The sequence below is a fragment of the Salvelinus sp. IW2-2015 genome, linkage group LG20 (genome assembly GCF_002910315.2).
Source record: "Salvelinus sp. IW2-2015 linkage group LG20, ASM291031v2, whole genome shotgun sequence".
NCBI classification, from domain to species: domain Eukaryota; kingdom Metazoa; phylum Chordata; class Actinopteri; order Salmoniformes; family Salmonidae; genus Salvelinus; species Salvelinus sp. IW2-2015.
Window position 1 is genome coordinate 41,811,225 of NC_036860.1, and position 12,884 is coordinate 41,824,108.

The window sequence follows — 12,884 nt, forward strand, 5'->3', positions numbered from 1 at the left end:
TCCATTTTGCTCCTCCCTTCCTATAGGCAGAAACTCAAATAGGAAGTAACCGTGCTAAGGACTTTTCAACGCTGGTCTGACCAATCGGATTTCATGCTTCAAGATTGTTTTGATCATGCGGACTGGGATATGTTCCGGGTTGCCTCTGAGAATAACATTTACGTATACACGGACACGGTAACTGAGTTCATCAGGAAGTATATAGGGCATGTTGTTCCCACGGTTACTATTAAAGCTTACCCAAACCAGAAACCGTGGATAGATGGTAGAATTTGCACAAAACTGAAAGTGCGAACCACTGCATTTAACCATGACAAGGTGACTGGAATTATGGTTGAATATAAACAGTATAGTTATTCCCTCTGTAAGGCAGGCAAAATGTCAGTACAGAGACAAAGTGAAGTCGGAATTCAATGTCTCAGACATGAGACAGGGTCTACAGGCAATCATGGATTACAAAGGGAAAACCAGCCACATCGCGGAAACACCGACGTCTTGCTCCCGGACAAGCTAAACACCTTCTTCGCCCGCTTTGAGGATAACACAGTGCCACCGACGCAGCCCGCTCCCAAGGACTGTGGGCTCTCGTTCTCCGTGGTCGACGTCAGTAAGACATTTAAGCGTGTTAACCCTCGCAAGGCTGCCGGCGCAGACGGCATCCCTAGCCGCATCCTCAGAGCATGCGCAGACCAGCTGGCTGGAGTGTTTACGGACATATTCACTCTCCCTATCTGCTGTCCCCACTTGCTTCAAGATGTCCACCATTATTCCTGTACCCAAGAAAGCAAAGGTAACTGAACTAAATTACTTTTGCCCTGTAGCTGTCACTTCTGTCATCATGAAGTGCTTTGCGAGGCCAGTTAAGGATCATATCACCTCTACCTTACCTGACACCCTAGACCCACTTCAATTTGTGTACCGCCCCAATAGATCCACAGACGATGCAATCACACTGCACACTGCCTAATCCCAACTGGACAAGAGGATTACCTATGTAATAATGCTTTTCATTGACTATAGCTCAGTCTTCAACCCCATAGTACCCTCCAAGCTTATCATTAAGGTCGGGGCCCTGGGTCTGAACCCTGCCCTGTGCAACTGGGCCCTGGACTTCCTGACGGGCCGCTCCTAGGTGGTGAAGGTAGGAAACAACACCTCCACTTTGCTGATCCGCAACCCAGGGGCCCCAAAAGGATGCGTTCTCAGCCCCCTCCTGTACTCCCTGTTCACCCATGACTGCATGGACACGCACGCCTCCAACTCAATCATCAAGTTTTCAGACGACACAACAGTAGAAGGCCTGATTACCAACAATGACAAGACACCTTCTCCCTGTAGACTGAGGGCCCTGGCGGAGTGGTGCCAGGAAAATAACCTCTCCCTCAACGTCAACAAAACAAAGGAGCTGATTGTGGACTTCAGGAAGCAGCAGGGGGAGCACTCCCCTGTCCACATAGACGGGACCACAGTGGAGCAGATGGAAAGCTTCAAGTTCATCGGCGTACACATCACTGACAATCTGAAATGGTCCACCCACACAGACAGTGTGGTGAAGAAGGTGCAATAGCGGCTCTTCCATTTCAGGAGGCTAAAGAAATTTGGCTTGGCCCCTAAGACCCTAACATACTTTTACAGATGCACAATTGAGAGCATCATGTTGGGCTGTATCACTGCCTGGTATGGCAACTGTACCGCCCGCAACCGCAGGGCTCTTCAGAGGGTGGTGCAGTCTGCCCAACGCATCACCAGGGGCATACTGCCTGCCCTCCAGGACACCTACAGCACCCAATGTCATAGGAAGGCCAAAAAGATAATCAAGGACATCAACCACTTGAGCCAAAGCCTGTTCACCCTGTTACCATCAAGAAGGCGAGGTCAGTACAGGTGCATCAAAGCTGGGACCGAGAGACTGAAAAACAGCTACTATCTCTAGGCCATCAGACTGTTAAATAGCCATCACTTGCCGGCTACCACCCGATTACTCAACCCTCCACCTTAGAGGCTGCTGCCCTATATACATAGACATGGAATCACTGGCCACTTTAATAATTTTTACATACTGCTTTACTCATTTCATATGTATATTCTGTATTCTATTCTACTGTAGTTTAGTCAAAGCCACTCTGACATTGCTCGTCCTAATATTGTCACAGTTTTCTAAAGTAGAACCCAGAAGCAGACCAGGACAAGGAGAGTAGGACGAAGGTGAGTATTTATTTACAAGTTTAAACGTAGAGGTAGAAAGATCCAGGTGGCGGAGCGGGCAGCGGAGGTGAGTTGATGGGAGTGAATAGGCAGATCCAAGGGAGTAACAGAAGCCACCGACGACCAGGCAGGGATGGGGTGAGTGTTCCGGGTGAATGACTGTAGACAGAACAAACGGAGGTAAGTTCAAGGCAAGCAAGACGTACAAAACAACAAAACAAACTCTATCAAACTGGAGGCTGATACGCTGGCACAACATACTGTTCATGGCTAACGATCCGGCAGGGAATGGATGTCAGGTCAGAGCTTATGAAGTGGAGGGGTGATGATCAGGACCAGGTGTGCAGATAGCTGATGGGATACAGGTGCGGGTAATCAGAGATCTCCCAACTAGCTACGTCGCCCGGCAACCAGACAGGGTGCGTTCCAGGACACCGGAAAAACACTCCAGGACAGAACACAGGCAAAAACAGACTCAGGAAGCGGGATTTGTGACAAATATTTATATACAGTGGCAAGAAAAACTATGTGAACCCTTTGGAATTACCTGGATTTCTGCATAAATTGGTAATAAACTTTAATCTGATCTTCATCTAAGTCACAACTATAGACACAGTCTACTTAAACTAATAACACACAAACAATTATACGTTTTTATGTCTTTATTGAACACACCCTGTAAAATTCAGAGAGTAGGGTGGAAAAAAATATGTGAACCCTTGGATTTAATAACTGGTTGACCCTCCTGTGGCAGCAATAAACTCAACCAAACGTTTTCTGTAGTTGAGGATCAGACCTGCACAACGGTCATTCAACTTTACAAAACTGTTTGAGTTCAGCAATATTCTTAGGATGTCTGGTGTGAACTGCTCTCGAGGTCATGCCACAGCATTTTAAATCGGGTTGAGGTCAGGACTCTAACTGGGCCACTCCAGAAGGCGTATTTTCTTCTGTTGAAGCCATTCTGTTGTTGATTTACTTCTGTGTTTTGGGTCGTTGTCCTGTTGCATCATCCAACTTCTGTTGAGCTTCTATTGGCGGACAGATAGCCTTACATTATCCTGCAAAATGTTTTGATAAATTTGGGAATTCATTTTTACGTCGATGATAGCAAGCTGTCCAGGCCCTGAGGCAGCAAAACAGCCCCAAACCATGATGCTCCCTCCACCATACTTTACAGTTGGGATGAGGTTTTGATGTTGGTGTGCTGTGCATTTTTTTCTCCACACACAGTGTTATGTGTTCCTTACAAATAACTCAACTTTAGTTTAATCTGTCCACAGAATATTTTGCCAGAAGCGCTGTGGAACATCCAGGTGCTCTTTTGAGAACTTCAGACGTGCAGCAGTTTTTTTTGGACAGCAGTGGCTTCTTCCGTGGTGTCCTCCCATGAACACCATTCTTGTTTAGTGTTTTACGTATCATAGACTCGTCAACAGAGATGTTAAGCATGTTCCACGTTTTTTCTGTAAGTCTTTAGCTGACACTCTAGGATTCTTCTTACCTCATTGAGCATTCTGTGCTGTGTTCTTGCAGTCATTTTTGCAGGACGGCCACTCCTAGGGAGAGTAGCAACAGTGCTGAGCTTTCTCCATTTATAAACAATTCGTCTTATCAATTTGTCTTGATGAACATCAAGGCTTTTAGAGATACTTTTGTAACCCTTTCGAGCTTTATTCAAGTCAACAATTCTTAATCTTAGGTCTTCTGAGATCTCTTTTGTTCGAGGCATGCTTCACATCAGGCAATGCTTCTTGTAAATAGCAAACTCAAAATTTGTGAGTGTTTTTATAGAGCAAGGCAGCTCTAACCAATCAGATCTCCAATCTGATTGGGCTCCAGGTTAGCTGACTCCTGACTCCAATTAGCTTTTGGAGAAGTTATTAGCCTAGGGGTTCACATACTTTTTCCAAACCACACTGTGAATGTTTAAATGATGTATTCAATATAGACAAGAAAAATACAATCATGTGTGTGTTATTAGTTTAAGCACACTGTGTTTGTCTATTGTTGTGACTAAGATGAAGATCAGATACAATTTTATGACTAATTTATGCAGAAATCCAGGTAATTCCAAAGGGTTCTCATACTTTTTCTTGCCACTGTATTTCTTAATTCAATTCCTTTTCTTTTAGATTTGTGTGTATTGTTGTGAATTGTTGTTGCTACACCCACAATAACATCTGCTAAATATGTGTATGTGGCCAATACAATTAGATTTTAAATTGTGGCCATGGATTTGTTAGGCTACTCATTTTAAGGTTGAATAAAATCACTATACTGTACACGTCAGCTCGACTGATCCCTAATGTAAGATATCCTTAACTTTAGGCTGTTTACTATATTACAAAAGTAATTGTGTTTGGTTGACAACAAAACCAAATATCAACATTAAAGGAGATGTACAGTATCTAATGCTTGGATAGTTTCATCTTAGCCACTGGCTTAATACTATTCTTTAGGTTTTATTTTTGGTTTAGTTCCTTGACGTGAATGTCAACAAGTTAATAGGCTATTTACTGTATTGCAAAAGTGTTGTCGAATTCTGTTTGGTTGTCAACGCAACCAAATATCAACATTTGAAGATGTATATTTTGTGCCACTGACTTAGTCTGACTTTATTTCCAGTTTGTCTACAAATGAATAATTTATATTTATTTATTTTACAGGGACAGTGCACATTAATCAACATCAATGTTACAGTAATGCAACATCCATGTAAATGTGCCGGGGTAGCCAAGAGCCAATACAAATACATTACATCCAATACATTATGATAATAACAACATCAACCTATTCATAATAAATAACACTGTCATCAGCTGTTGTCTAACATATGAGGAGCCACAGATAACTTGTGTATATGTTGGATTCACGTCTCCAAGTTAAAGAATAGGACTAAATAAAATCTAACTTTATATGAATGAAGTTTGATTTGATTTAGTCCTATTCTTTAACTTAGATTTTTGTTTGAAATGGAGACGTGAATGCAACATATTCATTATTAACTTGAAGATTAAATTTGGCATCAGCCAAAGCTTGGAATCCTAGGCCTATATTTGTAATTTTTTTTGTTGAACCCGGGTTTGAATTGAAACAATAGCTGTTGATGGCTTTGCAAATGCTATCTAAGCCTAAATAGTATAATTGATGTTATACAACGGGTGGGTCTAATCCTGAATGCTGATTGGTTAAAACCGCATTCCAGCCAGTGTCTATTCCACAAGTTATCACCGTCTAAATCTATGACATTAAAATGACTATTTACTCTGTTTTTTAATGAATTTATTTGATTTTATTTAACCTTTATTTAACCAGGTAGGCCAGTTGAGAACAAGTTCTCCATTGGAGTTCTCCATTCTCCATCCATTTACAACTGCGACCTGGCCAAGATAAAGCAAAGCAGTGCGACAAAAACACAGAGTTACACATAAACAAATGTACAGTCAATAACACAAAATAAAATACAAATAGAAAAATCTATGTACAGTGTGTGCAAATGTAAAAAATGGAAGTAGAATGGAAGTAGGCAATAAATAGGCCATAGAGGCGAAAATAATTACAATTTAGCATTAATACTGGAGTGATAGATGTGCAGATGATGATGTGCAAGTAGAGATACTGGGGTGCAAGAGGGTAAGTAATAATATGGGGATGAGGTAGTTGGGTGTGCTATTTACAAATTGGCTGTGAACAGGTACAGTGATCGGTAAGCTGCTCTGACAGCTGATGCTTAAAGTTAGAGAGGGAGATTGTGATTTTTGCAATTTGTTCCAGTCATTGGCAGCAGAGGAAGGAAAGGCGACTAAAGGAAGTGTTGGCTTTGGGGATGGCCAGTGCAATATACCTGCTGGAGTGCGTGCTACGGGTGGGTGTTGCTATGGTGACCAGTGAGCTGAGATAAGGCGGGGCTTTACCTAGCAAAGACTTATGGATGCCCTGGAGCCAGTGGGTTTTGCAACGGATATGTAGTAAGGGCCAGCCAACGAGAGCATGCAGGTCGCAGTGGTGGGTAGTATATGGGGATTTGGTGATAAAATGGATGGCACTGTGATAGACTACATCCAGTTTGCTGAGTAGTGTGTTGGGGGCTATTTTGTAAATGACATCGCCGAAGTCAAGGGTTCAGTAGGATAGTCAGTTTTACGAGGGTATGTTTGGCAGCATGAGTGAATGAGGCTTTGTTGCGAAATAGAAAGCCGATTCTAGATTTAATTTTGGATTGGAGATGCTTACTGTGAGTCTGGAAGGAGAGTTTACAGTCTAGCCAGACACCTAGGTATTTGTAGTTATCCACATATTCTAGGTCAAAACCGTCCAGAGTAGTGATGCTAGTCGGGCAGGAGGGTGTGGGCAGCAATCGGTTGAAGAGCATTCACTTAGTTTTACTAGCATTTAAATGCAGTTTGAGGCCACGGAAGGAGTGTTGTATGGCGTTGAAGCTCGTTTGGAGGTTTGTTAGCACAGTGTCCAAAGAAGGGCCAGATGTATACAGAATGGAGTCGTCTGCGTAGAGATGAATCCGAGAATCACCAGCACCAAGAACGACATCATTGATATATACAGAGAAAAGGGTCTGCCCGAGAATTGACCCTGTGGCACCCCCATAGAGACTGCCAGAGGTCCGGACAACAGGCCCTCGAATTTGACACACTGAACTCTGTCTGAGAAGTAGTTGGTGAACCAGGCGAGGCAGTCATTAGAGAAACCAAGGCTATTGAGTCTGCCGATAATAATGTTGTGATTGACAGAGTCGAAAGCCTTGGCCAGGTCGATGAAGACGGCTGCACAGTACTGTCTTTTATCGATGGAGGTTATGATATCATTTATGACCTTGAGCGTGGCTGAGGTGCACCCATGACCAGGTCGGAAACCAGATTGCATAGTGGAGAAGGTACGGTGGGATTTGAAATGGTCAGTGATCTGTTTATTAACTTGGCTTTCGAAGATTTTAGAAAGGCAGGGTAGGATGGATGTAGGTCTATAACAGTTTGGGTCTAGAGTGTCTCCCCCTTTGAAGAGAGGGATGACCACTGCAGCTTTCCAATCTTTGGGGATCTCAGACGATACGAAAGAGAGGTTGAATAGGCTAGTAATAGGGGGTGCAACAATTTCGGTGGATAATTTTAGAAAGAGAGGGTCCAGATTGTCTAACCCAGCTGATTTGCAGGGATCCAGATTTTGCAGCTCTTTCAGAACATCAGTTGTCTGGATTTTGGTGAAGGGGGGGGGGGGGGGCAAGTTGATGCAGGGGGTGCTGAGATGTTGGTAGGGGTAGCCAGGTGGAAAGCATGGCTAGCCGTGGAAAAATGCTTATTGAAATTATTGATTATCGTAGATTTATTGGAGGTGACAGTGTTTCCTATCCTCAGTGCAGTGGGCAGCTGGGAGGAGGTGCTCTTATTCTACATGGACTTTACAGTGTCCCAAAACTTTTGGGAATTAGTGCTACAGATGCAAATTTCTGTTTGAAAAAGCTAGCCTTTTTCAGACTAACATTTAGTTTTCAACATTTGCAACATTGTTTCAATATTCAAATGTCCAATAGTAATGAACGTATCGGGAGGAGACAGACAGGCAGGCAGTGTTTCTCAGCCAGTCGAAATCATGAATCAGCCGGCATAAGAAATGTCAATTGAAAAAAGGTCAAACAAAACGAACTGCAACTAGTTTGGGTTCCCAAGTGGCGCAGCGGTCTAAGGCACTGCATTTCAGTGCTAGAGGTCACTACAGACACCCTGGCTCAAATCCAGGCCGTATCACAACCGGCCGTGATTGGGAGTCCCATAGGGTGGCGCACAATAGGCCCAGTGTAGTCCAGGTTTGTCCGGTGTAGGCTGTCATGCTAAATAAGAATTTGTTCTTAACTGACTTGCATAGTTAAATAAAGGTAACGAAGTGTATACACTACCTGTCAAAACTTTGGGGTCACTTAGAAATGTCCTTGTTTTTGAAAGAAAAGCAATTTTTTAAATTAAATAACCTATAAATTGATCAGAAATAGAGTGTAGACATTGTTAATGTTGTAAATGACTATAGTAGCTGGAAACAGCAATGTCTACATAGGCGTACAGAGGACCATTATCAGCAACCATCACTCCTGTGTTTCAATGGCACGTTGTGTTAGCTAATCCAAGTTTATAATTTTAAAAGGCTAATTGATCATTAGAAAACCCTTTTGCAATTATGTTAGCACAGGTGAAAACTGTTGTACTGATTAAAGAAGCAATAAAACTGGCCTTTTTAGACTAGTTGAGTAACTAGAGCATCAGCATTTGTGGGTTCAATTACAGGCTCAAAATGGCCAGAGACAAAGGACTTTCTTCTGAAACTCGTCAGTATTTTCTTGTTTTGAGAAATAAACTGATAAGTTTCCTCCAAACACTACCTTCTCGGGCATTATCACTTAAATATTCACTGAGTATAGAAAACATTAAGAATACCTGCTCTTTCCATGAGATAGACTGACCAGGTGAAAGCTAGGATCCCTTGTTGATGTCACTTCAATCAGTGTAGATGAAGGGGAGGATACAGGTTAAAGAAGGATTTTTAAGTCTTGAGACATGGATTGTGTATGTCTGCCATTCCGAGGGTGAATGGGCATACCCTTTGAACAGGGTATGGTTCCAGGCGGTTTGTGTCAAGAACTACAACGCTGCTGGGATATTCATGCTCTACAGCAGTGGTTCCCAAACTTTTTATAGTCCCGTACCCCTTCAAACATTCAACCTCCAGCTGCGTACCCCCTCTAGCACCAGAGTCAGCGCACTCTCAAATGTTGTTTATTGCCGCCATCATTGTAAGCCTGCCACACACACACACTATACGATACATTTATTAGACATAAGAATGAGTGTGAGTTTTTGTCACAACCCGGCTCGTGGGAAGTGACAAAGAGCTCTTATAGGACCAGGGCACAAATAATAATATAATAATAATAATAATTTTGCTCTTTATTTAACCATCTTACATATTAAACCTTATTTGTTAATTGAAAATTGTGAATAACTCACCACAGGTTAATGAGAAGGATGTGCTTGAAAGGATGCATATAACTCTGCAATGTTGGGTTGTATTAGAGGGAGTCTGCCTTAAATCATTTTCTACACCTGTATTTTGTTTTCATGCTCGTGAGGGTGAGAATCTGCTCTCACATAAGTACGTGGTTGCAAAGGGCATCAGTGTCTTAACAACGCGAAGGCAGGATACTCTGAGCGCAGCCCAATACAGAAATCTGGCAGTGGCTTCTGATTAAATTCAATTTTCACAGAACCGCTTGTTGCAATTTCGATGAAGCTCTCTTGTTCAGATATTGGTAAGTGGACTGGAGTCAGGGCATGAAAGGAATAACGAATCCATTTGTTTGTGTCGTCCGCTTCGGGAAAGTACATGCGTAATTGCGCACCCAACTCACTCAGGTGCTTCGCTATATCACATTTGACATTGTCCGTAAGCTTGAGTTCATTTGCACATAAAAAAAATCATAATAAATTCAACTCTCCAATAGAAGGTGCTGCCCAGCCTTTTAGTTGAAGATCTGACGTTGTTTCAAAGGTACAAATTCAACATGTTTTATACAAGGTTTGCTTATGTTGAAAATTGGTTACCATGATAACATAATTCTGTGGTTGAAATTTCAGCCTCAAAACAACAGTTTATGACTTTTTGCACATCTGTTGTATTTTACATGTAGATTCCACATCACAATACATTGACAAATTATGTTGAAACAACTTTGATTCAACCAGTTTGTGCCCAGTGGGAGCAATCTAGGAGGAGATGGAAAAGGAGTTGCAAATGATTTGGACAGTAGATGATGTGTCCTTTGACAGCTAACCTTATGAGAAATCAGGTGTGTGTGGGGAGATGCTTCTTTCTCACATTATCTTACATGCCCCGAGGCCAGGCTCTGACTGGTGCCAAAACTAGTGGCTACATTTACATCCATCATTTGTGGATGGACATTTCTGATTGCAGCTAAAACTGTTGTGACACTTCTGAACAAACTAGGATTGACATCATTTCACTCCAACCGCTCCATCCTCTGCGTGTATATGTGTGTCTTTCAGCAGGGTTGGGATAAAGCAGAACACTAATTTCCCTTGTACATTTGGGGAATAAAGTCATCTTAATTTGCTGACAAGCGCCATTTGATCATAATCATAAGGAGTGCAAGGTGAACAAGTTGACCTGTAAGCAAAGCCCCAGTTCCTCAGAGCCCATTCATTCCCAATTGAGTAGACTAAATCACATATACTGTGTGTGTGTGTGTGTGTGTGTGTGTGTGTGTGTGTGTGTGTGTGTGTGTGTGTGTGTGTGTGTGGTGTGGTGTGTTGTGTTGTGTGTGTGTGTGTGTGTGTGTGTGTGTGTGTTTGTGGTTGTGGGGAGAGCTTCCCATCGCAGTGGTCTGGATCTTGCTGATGTTGAGCCAGTTCAGAGGGCAATCCAATTTCAATACTAATTTAGCTCATGTAATTGAGAGAAGCTTAGGCAATTTGTCAGTGGGGTTAACCTGTTACATGCCTGGGATTTGGGGTCGGGGTTTTGTCCCGAGTCAGGCTTTAGGTGATTGTGGTGGTGGAGGCAGACATGGTGATGAAGGGGAGTCAGGAGGATTAACAGGGGGTACTGGGATGTCTACAGTGTGATGGATGAACAAGGTGGGCCTGAAGGACGGAGAGATGGGAAGAGAAGAGAGAGAAACATGCAGGTGATCTCTTATTGGGCATACACAAGCGATCATGATGGATCCTATGTACACGTAATATATCCCTATGGGTTATTACATCATGTACAGCAACTGCAATATCTCACCTCCTGCTCGTTTAATCTTAATGAGAAGTGGGGCAAATTTGTTTTGCTTATGTAACGTATATTTCTCTGACTGAATCACCCTACTACAGAAATTGCATCAACTCCGACTCTCGCGTCCTCAAACAAGGATATGCCTCTGCTGAATTATACATGCTTTTGTGATATTTAGAATCCTCCGATCAGCAAGTGCCCATGTAGAACCAGATATTGGCTTTTTCTGAATAAAGATAGGGGATGAGGGAGGAGGGAAAGAAGGGAGACGAGAGCGGGAGGGAGGAGAGAGAGATAGGATATGCAGAGAGCAAGAGAGACAGAGAAGGACAGGAGAGAGAGAGAGAGAGAGAGAGAGAGAGAGAGAGGGGAGAGAGAGAGAGAGAGAGAGAGAGAGAGAGAGAGAGAGAGAGAGAGAGAGAGAGAGAGAGAGAGAGAGAGAGAGAGAGAGAGAGAGAGAGAGAGAGAGAGAGACCCAGGAAGCTGCTGAGTCAGGCTATTCTGGGCGTCTGCTGTCCATTTGTCAACCAGCCTGTCACCTCACTGCCTGCCTCCATTGTAGATCCAGAGGGCAGTTTGCGTATGTATTGATTTAACAGGCAATGCTTGAACATTTATTTTTTACATAAACGATAGCTCTCTTGGCTTGATGCATGGAACCAGGTTCAGGTTGTAGCCGTGAGCTAGTCTCCATCAGTAGGCACTGCACAGAAGCCAGGGATGATGGAGGAACACAAGAGGGGAAAAGAACACTAAACCATCCGCGCTAATGTTGTAAATCACCCAACAACATACAGATCTTAAGGTTGATGTGGGATTCTCTTCGAAAGCTCTCAAACAAAATTATTCAAGCCTTTTTAAACTCAGTCAGTCAAGTCATGCAGATTGAGAGTAAAAATAGTAGGTCCTCTCGGAGTAGAGTTCTATAGAGTTAAATAAACAAGCACTTTTTAGCTGATATTTGAAAAATATGCAGCGACATGTACAACCATTTTTAGATCAACTCTGGAAGTCTCCGATATGAGACGTTTAAAAATAAGTATGCATTTGATTTGTAGGAGGCGTTTCTGTAATCCATTTTTGCTAGTTTGTTATTATGACACGTTCAGGTAATAACCATAAGTGTAGCACTTAAACTAAGAGCCTACTCTAGTCATTTCTGAGGTATGCTATGGGAATGAGTTTATTTGCAATCTACTCCATTTGTGGTACGAAAGACTTTGAGAACAACTTAAATAAGACAGCCACTAATGACCAACTCTGAGACCCAATTGCATGTTTTGTCACAAATAGAATGTGCTCCCAATTATATTTATTTTAGACTAATGCGTGTTTTACTCAGACAAAAACCCATAGTGAATCCACTACCAATTCACCCATTATTTATAGGTCACAAGAGACAATAGTGGTTATAGTCAGTCAATTACCCATTATATTGTATAACTGCTAGATAAGATTATTTTATTCCGTCTAACCCAGGCCTCTGAACACAGGAAGTTAATACTGATTAATAAGGCTCCCACCACAGTGTGACAAACTCCTCCTTCAGAAGAAGTTGAGTTCTACAGCGTATTGTTGTTCAGTTGCATCATTTCCAATGAACGACTCATTGGGAGCGATTCTGAGCTATTTAACATTCAGAAGATGTTCTCTCTTGAGCATAAGGAAATGATGTTTCAATCAGGCTGATGCAACTCTGTTTCAAACACAGCAATTCAGTTAATGTATCTCTGTGTAAAGCATCCAACAATGAAACATGTCAAAGCATAYTTTCTCAATCTCTCTCAAGGTAGTTTTCTGAAAGTTATGAGTGACTCCAAGGTTCATCTTTGTCATTTTTTTGGATTTTTCTCTTATTTTGAAAAAAGGAAGCA

The 12,884-nt window shown here is 42.3% G+C and overlaps 1 protein-coding gene and 1 long non-coding RNA gene across 2 annotated transcripts in view; one reads left to right on the forward strand and one right to left on the reverse strand.

The window, feature by feature from the left end:
• LOC111980417 (LHFPL tetraspan subfamily member 7 protein) overlaps nucleotides 1-12,884 on the forward strand; it is a 237,858-nt gene that overhangs the window by 27,546 nt on the left and 197,428 nt on the right. The window lies entirely within an intron of this gene.
• Nucleotides 2,196-2,648, reverse strand: LOC139022669 (uncharacterized). The gene is made up of 2 exons (XR_011473739.1): nucleotides 2,467-2,648; nucleotides 2,196-2,364 (listed from the first exon to the last, which is right to left on the reverse strand). It is a non-coding gene; the product is annotated as an uncharacterized lncRNA (long non-coding RNA).